This window comes from Schistocerca serialis, chromosome 4 (assembly GCF_023864345.2).
Source record: "Schistocerca serialis cubense isolate TAMUIC-IGC-003099 chromosome 4, iqSchSeri2.2, whole genome shotgun sequence".
Taxonomy (NCBI): domain Eukaryota; kingdom Metazoa; phylum Arthropoda; class Insecta; order Orthoptera; family Acrididae; genus Schistocerca; species Schistocerca serialis.
The window spans coordinates 364,883,729-364,894,525 of record NC_064641.1 but is presented as its reverse complement, the minus strand read 5'-3'; positions in this window follow the sequence as shown (position 1 = coordinate 364,894,525).

The window sequence follows — 10,797 nt, the reverse complement described above, 5'->3', positions numbered from 1 at the left end:
CCACACGGATACGCCCATCGTGGTGCTGCGTGGAAAACCTGGACTTGTCTGAAAAGTTGATGCGATCGCACTTATGTGTACAGAGTCGGCACCTCTCTCACTGTTGTTGTGCCATAGGAAGGCGCAAAAACAGACATCGACAGTCCACGATGCTCCAGATACCATCACACTGTTCGTATCAATATTTGTCTTGCTGGAAACAAGCTTATTTCCTGACTAAAAATATGTGACGCCGTTGTACGGTTCTGTACTGTCAAGCGTATAATATGTGTATCCTATCGATTGCTAGACGCGTGGGACTGTTGAGATTCTGCTTGGCGTTGAGTATGACCATCCTGAACACACTGAGTCATATCCGCATGACGGCAGTTGGATTCCGGCCACCGTGAACACCAGTAACGCGTAAGGATAAACCACAGTCTTGACGGGCGACGACACTGCCACTGTCGAATTCCAGCATGTCTCGGTAGGTGCGACCCCCTCCTACATAAGGGATATCACAAATAAACATAATTAGCCAAGATTTATGAATGAGAAAACTGTTACGTAGCCTTTTCTTTGTCGACAATAGATGGCTTCGCTCCTGTCTACTTTTGTGCTGTTGCACTGAATTGCTGATCATCTGCAAATTTCAGCGCATAGTACACCTACTACCAGTTGAACATTTGTTGTATGCTGTCTTCATGATGCTGCTGTTTTGGTCCTTTTTCATTACGTAATTTTAAAGACTTTTGGGCTAATTACGAAATTTCTTTTTGAATAAAAAATGACATCTTTTCCGGAAGTACTGGAGAATCGAAGAAAATCCATTTGTTTCTAGACTCTATAAAAGGAAAGTCCTGAAGTGACCTCTACGTGGCAGTAAAGGGGCAGTGCTTGTCCCAAAAGCGAGTAACGATTCACGGACTGAATATGTTCCACGATAAGGACATCTTCTTGCCCTTGGATTGGAAAAGCACCCCTAAAGGCGGATCAGCCTGAGATGGCGATTGGCATAGTACACGGGAGGCAAGGGATAGACTATGCTCTCAAATAAGAGTTTCTGAAAAGGAAAGCATTGAGCTGCGATAGAATACCATCTAAAGCACTGAAACTCTTGGATCCATATCCATAGTCAATTACCTGAGCTAATAAACGGAATTAGCAACAGAGGAATAACACCTTAGAATCTACATAAGGCCATTTCAGTATCTAAAAAGTGAAATGCAAAAGAATGCAAAGACTTTCAGACAGTTAGTTTAATCAGTCAGCTTGAAAAGGCAGTAACGAGAATCATACTAAGGAAAGTTCAAGAAAATTGAGGAGAAAATATTGGGGAGGCAAGTTTTTGTTCAGAAAGGGTATAGAGGAGAAAGAAATGCTGAGGATGATTGGACTGAGAATGATGGAAACGAACAAGGAGGCGTGCAGTACATCTGGTTTATCGAGTGGGAGTAGGCGTTCGATAGAGCCAACTGGAGTGTACTGCTGTCAGTTTTGAAAGATGTTAGCATAAGCTAGAAAGATAGAAGTTTAGTAATGGGTGTATATGGGAATGAGGAAGCTGAAGATATGAGCACTGAGGGGGAGAGGGTGAAAGGCATGGTGGTCGCTGTAAGCTGTTACCGAAGCATATATGGAGAAGAACTGATGATAGATAAAGCTATAGAGGGAGCAAGAGGCGTTGTAATTAGAGGAGAAAGTATAAAGGTCATAAAATACGCGGATGATCGAGCACTGCTAGCGAAGTCAGAAGATTAGCTACAACAAATTTCAAAGAGTAAAGCAAGATGGGGCGAGGAATAACGAGTGAAGATAAATACTGGAAGGGCAAAAGTGATGACAATAAACAATAAGGAATCTTCAGTTAACATAATCTTAGACAAAAAACAACAAGTAAAATCTTTTATGGACCTGAGGAGTATAATGAGACAGAATGGAAGCTGTCTAGATGAAAGGAGGAGGATATCTGTGCGAAAAATAGCGTTTGAAAAGGTGAAACAGTTACTAATCTCTATAAGAATACCAGTGGACCTCAGAAATAGATTTGCTAGATTTTATGTCTGTGGTGCAGTGTTATACAGCAGTGAATCATGAACAGTTAGAAAGACAGAAGAAAGTTTTGAAATGTGGCTGTGGAGAAGAATACTTGAGACGAAGAAGACTGACAGACTGAAGAAAGAGAAATAATGAGGAAAATAGGGGAAGAAACAATATTATTGGAAGTGACCAGAAAGAGGAAAAAATCTTGGCTGGGACATATACATGTGATACATCTGCAACAAAGAGTTATAGAGGGAAAAGTGGGAGGAACGAGAGCAAGAGGTAGGAAGAGAAATGGAATGATGGACGACAATAGAAGAGGACGGACTTACAAACAAGTGAAGGACAATGTTCAGAACGGGACACGGTGGACAGTCTTCCTTTGAAACGTCTCATAAGAGAAGAGGCAAAAATACTTGTATACTTGTATTACATATTGTGGGGAAGGCGAAATAAAGACTGCGCTTTGTTTGCAGAACACTTAGAAGATGCGACAATTCTACTAAAGAAACAGCCTACATAACGCTTTTCCGTTTTCTGCTGGAATATTGCTGCGCGGTATGGTATCCTTACCAGCTAGGATTGACGGAGAACATCGAAAGAGTGCAAGGAGGGCAGCTCGTTTCATATTATAGCGCAGTAGGGGTGAGAGTGTCACTGATATGATACGCGAATTGGGGTGGCAGTCACTGAAACAAAGGCTGTTTTCTTTGCGGCGAGATCTATTTACGAAATTTCAGTCACCAACTTTTTTTTCCGAATGCGAAAATATTTTGTTGAGACTCATCTATGTAGGGAGAAATGATCATCATAATAAAATAAGAGAAATCAGAGCTCGAACGGAAAGATTTAGGAGTTCCTTTTTCCCACGCGCCCTTCGAGAGTGGAATGGTAGAGAAGTAGTATGCAAATGGTTCGATGAACCCTCTGTCAGGCACATAAATGTGAATTGCAGAGTAATCATGTAGATGTAGATGTAGACATGAGGTAATTGTCTTTTTTTCGCAAATCATCCGCTTCCAGAATTTTGTATTTAAAAACCAGAGAAAGAAACCAGAGATTTCACGATAAAAGTGGACGTTAAGGAAGGATTCCCTTATAGAAAAGATTAATAAAGATTAGTCTAACGGACATACTGCCGCTTAAGAACGTAGTGCGTGCTCCTGCCTGGCGGCGGTGAATTTACAGGAAGATCGTCAAGCGCAGGGAGGCGAAACTGCGGGAAAGTGGTTGTTGTGTCCAGCCGAGGCACCTGCCACGCTAACGGTGCCGTGTCAAGGCCGCGCCGGCCCCTGTGTCGTCAGCGCCGTCGCCAAGATGCGTCGTGCTGCTATCACAGCCTGGACACTTGCGACACGCCGCCACGCAGGGCGCTACTCGGCCCTGGTGGCTGTATAGCGGCTCCTCTGGCGACTCGGCTAAGAGTTCCTGCCGCCTCCCGGATTAGTCGACAAGACAGAGATCCCGCTGCGGCAGGACGAATGCTGTCTTTTGAGTACGACCAGGTTGTTCACAACGCCCTGAACGAGGACTCTCTGGTTCTGGATCGGATGAAACCGGTTGAAGGTGGTCGATTTCACGTCACGAGTGTGTTACATCCGGCCGCTGCGAACAATGGCAGTCTAACGGTACGATACCTGTGTCTATCGTTACGTCGTGCTGTGCTGCGCGAACCAGTAAGCAAGTGCGTAGTGCGAGAACTGCTCGGGAAAATTTCTGAACCTAAAACACCACTTTCACGACGGTCGTTAGCTGCTTGTGTTTCGGATGCTGAGCTTATTACCAGCGCTACAATCCCTCCTCATAAATATCTGAACGTCCTCAAAAAACTATGCTTACTTACTTTACTTTAGTACGCTTCTGGCCATTAAAATTGCTACACCAAGAAGAAATGCAGATGATAGACGGGTATTCAGTGGACACATATATTATACTAGAACTGACATGTGATTACATTTTCACGCAATTTGGGTGCATAGATCCTAAGACATCAGTACCCAGAACAACCACCTCTGGCCGTAATAACGGCCTTGATACGCCTGGGCATTGCGTCAAACAGAGCTTGGATGGCGTGTACAGGTACACCTGCCCATGCAGCTTCAACACGATATCACAGTTCATCAAGAGTAGTGATGGGCATATTGTGACGAGCCAGTTGCTCGGTCACCATTGACCAGACGTTTTCAATTGGTGAGAGATCTGGAGAATGTGCTGGCCAGGGCAGCAGTCAAACATTTTCTGTATCCAGAAAGGCTCGTACAGGACCTGAACATGCGGTCGTGCGATATCATGCTGAAATGTACGGTTTCGCAGCGATCGAATTAGGGATAGAGCCACGGGTTGTAACACATCTGAAATGTAACGTCCACTGTTCAAAGTGCCGTCAATGCGAACAAGAGATGACAGAGACGTGTAACCAATGGTACCCCATACCATCACGCCGGTGATACGCCAGTATGGCGATGACGAATACACGCTTCCAATGTGCGTTCACCGCGATGTCGCCAAACACGGATGCGACCATCATGATGCTGTAAACAGAACCTGGATTCATCCGAAAAAATGACGTTTTGCCATTAATGCACACAGGTTCGTCGGTGACTACACCATCGCAGGCGCTCCTGTCTGCGATGCAGCGTCAAGGGTAACCGCAGCCATGGTCTCCGAGCTGATGGTCCATGCTGCTGCAAACGTCGTCGAACTGTTCGTGCAGATGGTTGTTGTCTCGCTAACGTCCCCTTCTGTTGACTCAGGGATCGAGACATGGCTGCGCGATCCGTTACAGCCATGTCATCTCGACTGATAGTGATACGGGGCCGTTTGGATCCAGCACGGCGTTCCATATTACCCTCCTGAACCCTCCGATTCCGTATTCTGCTAACAGTCATTGGATGTCGACCAACGCGAGCAGCAATGTCGCGATACGATCGTGACAGGCTACAATCCGATGTTTATCAAAGTCGGAAACGTGATGGTACGCATTTCTCCTTACACGAAGCATCACGACAACGTTTCACCAGGCAACGCCGGTGAACTGCTGTTTGTGTATGAGAAATCGGCTGGAAACTTTCCTCCTGTCAGCACGTTGTAGGTGTCGCCACCGGCGCCAAACTTGTGTGAATGCTCTGAAAAGCTAATCATTTGCATATCACAGCATCTTCTTCCTGTCGATTAAATTTCGTGTCTGTAGCACTTCATCTTCGTGGTGTAGCAATTTTAATGGCCAGTAGTGTGGTCGTTTCCACTTATCAGCAGCTGCCTGTTCCCAGATGCCACGGACTCCTCTTCCGGCAAACTTCTTCCGACAGACCGCTCCTCTCCACTGTTTTGGCTATAGCTCGTCTTTACGTTGCCCTCGGTCTCCCTCGCCTCCTCCTCCCTAACGGAGGCCAGTTGAGCAAACATTACTGCCATCGTTATTCATACAGCTGTCGAACGCGTCCGTACCCTCTGTGTCTGAGCATCATTCCTATCTGTGAGTGGTTCCAGCATATCCTTCTTACTTATTCATTCCCCAGCGGATCCAAGCAGATCGCTGTCATGTTCTGCCGCATCCTGTCCTTTTCGACAGTCTCAGTTTCCTCCCTTTGTGTCTCTTTCAACGTCCAACATTCTGATCCTTATGTCAGAATGCTTTCAACTACAGCACTTCGCTTGATCGTCTGGAATTTGCGCTGACTCCAAGATACCATTTAATGATCTTATAGCCACCCTCACTCGTCTTATGCTGTGGGATCTGTCCACGTCACACTGACCAGTCTTATCGAGTGGTGATACTTGAACACTTCCACATTTCTTACTCGGCCAAACCGAATATTCAGATCCTCTCCTTGTTCTCTTCCAACAATATGTTTTATTCATAATGCCTGTTAGTCCTCATTGTTTATAAGTATCCATTAATTTTCTCATTTGAGACATGGCATCATATTTATCCCGCGCCATAAATTCTTGATCGTCGGCAAACAATAATTAATGTAAACTTTGATGCTATACTGTCACACCCAAACTCCTGCACTGTCTATTCCAATAACCGAGAACAACTTCTAAATACTTCTTTTAAAACTTTCCGATATCTTACAACCAATGTCCACAACTGCCTTGCATTGGTGGTGGATCCTTTCCACCATTTCTGTTAATCCACCACCCACTCCAGCCTTTTCCAGTGCTCTCCATAGTAACCTCCTTGGCACAGAATCCCTGGCCTTTCAACAGACACGAAATGGAGATCTTGATTTTTTGCGATCATTATCTGACACATCTTGCACACACAAAAGATCTTATCAACGCAGCTTTTTCTAGTAGTAAAACCCGACTGTTCCTGCTATACATTGTAGGTGATATACGCTGCCCGCTATTCAAACTGAACCATCAGGAAGGATTATAAATACCGAAATTTTACTTATCATCGTGTACAGTATAGCAGAAAGAATACGCAATTAAAGTTAGTACACAGAGCTGCCACCTCTGTCAGCAAAAATGGCTTTCATACTCACTGGGCGTCAAATCGAACTGGCAGACAGCTCCAACAGAAGACGCTGAACATCTACAAACAAGGACAGCATAGATTTGTTTGACGCACTCGGAGAGGAAGATGGAGACGCTGAAAGGACTGATCTGGCAGACGCTTGAAGATAGACGCAAACTATGCAATGAAAACCTATTTATAAAGTTTCTAGAAACGAAATGAAGTGATGAGTCTAGGAAAATAGTACACGACCCAGTCACGACAATACGACCACCGCCTGTGTTCGATATCGCGTACAATAACTACTCACAGACAGCAGATGGCAGCTCTGGCAGTGGATGGTGTATAAAGCCAGTCGGGGGGACGCGGAAAACAGTATGATCGCTGTTATAATGCTGAAAAAAAAAAGGAAATTTGTGGTAAGGACTAGGGGACCAAACTGCTGAGATCATCAGTCCCTAGGCTTACGCACTACTTAGTCTAATGTAAACTATCTTACGCTAAGGACAGCACACACACCTATGCCTGAGGGAGGACTCGAACCTCCGACGGGGGTATAATGCTAAAACAGAGCGATTTATCTGACGTCCAAAAGGGAGTGATCGCTGACTTTAGGTCCAAGCATGGAGGCATTTCCGAAATGGCTAAGTCTATAAACTGTCCGCATGCCACTGTGGTTAAAGGAAAAATGGAGCTATCCAAAACTGGCTCCTTGGCAACAGTGGTGCACCACGAGTCATAGATGACAGCGATGAACGACGGCTGTGAAGATCTGTACGGGCGGAAGATGTGAACTGTTGAGCAATTGACCGCCCAGATGAAGCAAGGGACTGTCAATTCCCGGATTGAGACCGTCTGGAACAAACAAAGCTGTAGACTAGTGACGATCAAGAAAATCTCAATGTATGGACCCGTTAACGAGAAGAGCCTTATTGTGCCACGAGCAGGAAGGTGTTTCAGCGGGTGTTTCTGCGGCGGCAGGCAAGACTGCACTCCCATTGAGATTGTCCAGGTGCGTCAATAGTGTACAAAGTCGTTTCTTTTACATGATGTTAATCCCGGTTTTATTTCTGTGGGTTCTATGCCGTCTCTTTCATTTTAAGTATGGATTACCGCTTTTAGTGCGCTTGTTTGATGTTACTAGACGTGAATCATGGGGAGTGCCTCTAAGGCAATTACGATACGAGTTTTTAAGTAGAATCTCTGTCAGGCCACTCACAGTATTGATATATGATATTATTTTTTAGTAACCCTTTGTTCTTCAGATCTTTCTGAAGATTCTTTGTCAATTTTTTTTGTTATTTTAGTACCGCTCAACTGAAGATGCGTCTTCAATTGAAGCAAAACCGACCGTGACTTACAATAGAAGTATTTTACAGCCAGTTCGGATCATTTCATTCAAAATGTGGAAATTTGGCTCTGGTTGCCCCCAAATTTGAAATAGAAAACTGTAATAACTAGTACTTTTACTGAAATTTAACGCTAGTGGATTTGTTGTAGTTTCATATATTGAGAATATGGAAGGAGCGTTCTGTATCTAACTTGAAAAAGATAGCATTAACTAACATTTTATTACTGACGACTAGTTTCGACAGTTCAAACTCTCATCTTCAAAAAATTTTTTGGTATAAATAGTATTTCATGAGTTTTTCACTCATGTCATGTTGTTATAACGGTGGAGAATACACAGCACATTATACATAGGTTTGTCAAAAGTAAAACCACACGCAGATGAAAAAAGAAAAAAAAGCCCTGAGCAAATGGGCATGTTCACACATGCAGCACTCCACTGAGGGTCGTTAGTTCTTGCAGTGCATATTTGGAAGAACGTTTACGCTTACAAGATATGCAAACATGTAAACGTAAATATTTGTACATGACATGTAAACGTAAACATTTTTACAAATGTGCATTTTTAAGATATATCGTGAATTGTACCATAAGAACTAACAAGCACTCAGAGGAGTGCTACGTGTGTGAACATGTTCATCTGCATCGGTCTTTTTGACCGTATAGGGGTTTTCTTTTGACAAACCTATGTATAACGTGCTCTATGTTCTCCACCATAATGGCGACATCGCATGAGTGATAAACACATAATAGAACTCGATGTACAACCAAAAATTTTTTGAAGATCAACTGCCGATAGCGGTCGTTCAAATGGCTCTGAGCACTATGGGACTTAACTTCTGAGGTCATTAGTCACCTAGAACGTAGAACTACTTAAACCTAACTAACCTAAGGACTTCACACACATCCATGCCCGAGGCAGGACCCGAACCTGCGACCGTAGCGGTCGCGCGGTTCCAGACTGTAGCGCCTAGAACCGCTCGGCCACCCGGCCGTCAATAGCGGCCGTCAGTAATAAAATATTAATTAATGCGATCTTGGCTATAAAAATCTTTTGCTATGGGTTTCATCTTTTTTCCAAAAACTGAGGTGACTGGTGCCCATGATAAATAACATGATGGTTGTTCGGCCGAACAGAATCGTACCGCCTCGTCACTTTCCTTGTGTCAGAAGGTGAGCCTGTTTGCAGCGGCACAAGCTACGTCTGCGTGGCGACGATCGTTGTGGTTACCTTTGATCTGGAAGCAGAGAGTGGCTCCCCAACACCAGTGCGGCCAATGACAACACAGCACACAATAGTGGTACCTTGTCGCCTTTTCGGAAGAATCCCAGTTCTGCATATGGCATCGAGATGGAAGGGTTGTTATGTGGAGACTGAGAGGAGAACTAATTTTGATAGATACCATTCGTCGTGCGTGATAGTCCGGGCTGCCATTCGGTACCTGTCGCGAGGGCGTCCCATAGTTGGGGCAGCAGGCATTGCATATCTGACGCACCCTATCTTCACAGTCAGTCTGACATTATCTTTTAGCAGGACAAAGCAGGACTGAATGTTGCTTGTGCTGTTCTGTGTTACCTTGATATAGACAGTGATCGACTGTTTTCCAGGCCAGTATGATCTCGAGATCTCCCACCGACTGACATCTGGTTCTAGGTCGCCGAGAGAGCGGCATGCCACCACTCACCAGCCACTATGATTGATTAAATCTCGCATAGAGATGAAGCAGCATGGAATAATCCACATATATCTGTCAGCCTACATCAATATCTACACTCTGCAAATCAATGTGAAGTGCATAGCAGAGGATACTTCCCATTATACCAGTTCTTCCATTCACTTATAAAGCATTGCAAGAATGATAGCTTAAAAGCCTCAGACCGCGCTGCATTTGCATCACTCTTGTCTCATGAGCGCTATGGGAGTGATACGTAGGGCTTTACACACTGTCTAGTCACATTAATGTGACCACCAGTCAGAAACCTGAATAACCATCTTTTGCAGTGCGGACGTGTTGGAAGAGTCATTGAGTTTCTGGAGGGTACTGATAATGATGTGGAGCCATGCCATCTCCAGAGCTGCGGCCAGCTGCGCTAGGTTTCTCGGTTGACGATCCATGGCGCGAACAGCCGGAATGAGGTGGTCCCACAGATTCTCAATTGCGTTTAAATCCGGAAAGTTTGGTGGCCAGAGGATTACGGTAAACTCGTCCTGGTTCTGCTCGAGACACACACGTGCACTGCGAGCTGTGTGACACTTTGCACCGTCACCGTCTGCTGGTAGATGCCATCGTGCCCATGAAAAACAAACTGTATGTAGGGGTGGACATGGTCCCCAAGGATAGATGCTAACAATGCCACACGTCTACAGTAATGAGGAATACGCAGATATGGTGTATCTTTATGGCTTCTGCGTCGGTAGTGCTACCGCTGCAAGAGAAGAATACCACAGGCGCTCCCTGATTACCTGATCGCAGGATGTTTACCAAAGTGTGTATCACTTTGCGTGCAACAGGCTCTCTTACAAGTAGACATTTTTCGTTCGAGCGTGCACGTCAACAGACTTTGCAAGAACAGGAAGAAATTATCGCAAATGTTGAGTGAAGTCCTAGTACGAGCATACGAAGAATGTCCCTCCTTATGAATGTCCCGCAGAAACGTGTATGGGAACATTACAACGGAAAACCTGTATCCATTTCACACACTGCGTGTCCAAAATCTCCACGACTTGAATTCTGTCACTGGGTAATTAGGAATAATCATTTGCTTCCATACATACTATTCACTGACGAAGCCCAGTTTTCACGACATGGAATAAACAACACACGCAATAATCATCGACGGTCTCAGGAAAATACGCACGCTTCAGCGGAAGTTTGTTTTGCCATAAATGTTTGGTGCGGCATGAATGCTAAGCTTTTCATAGATCCATTTATTATCAATCAGCGCTTGATGGGAGAGAG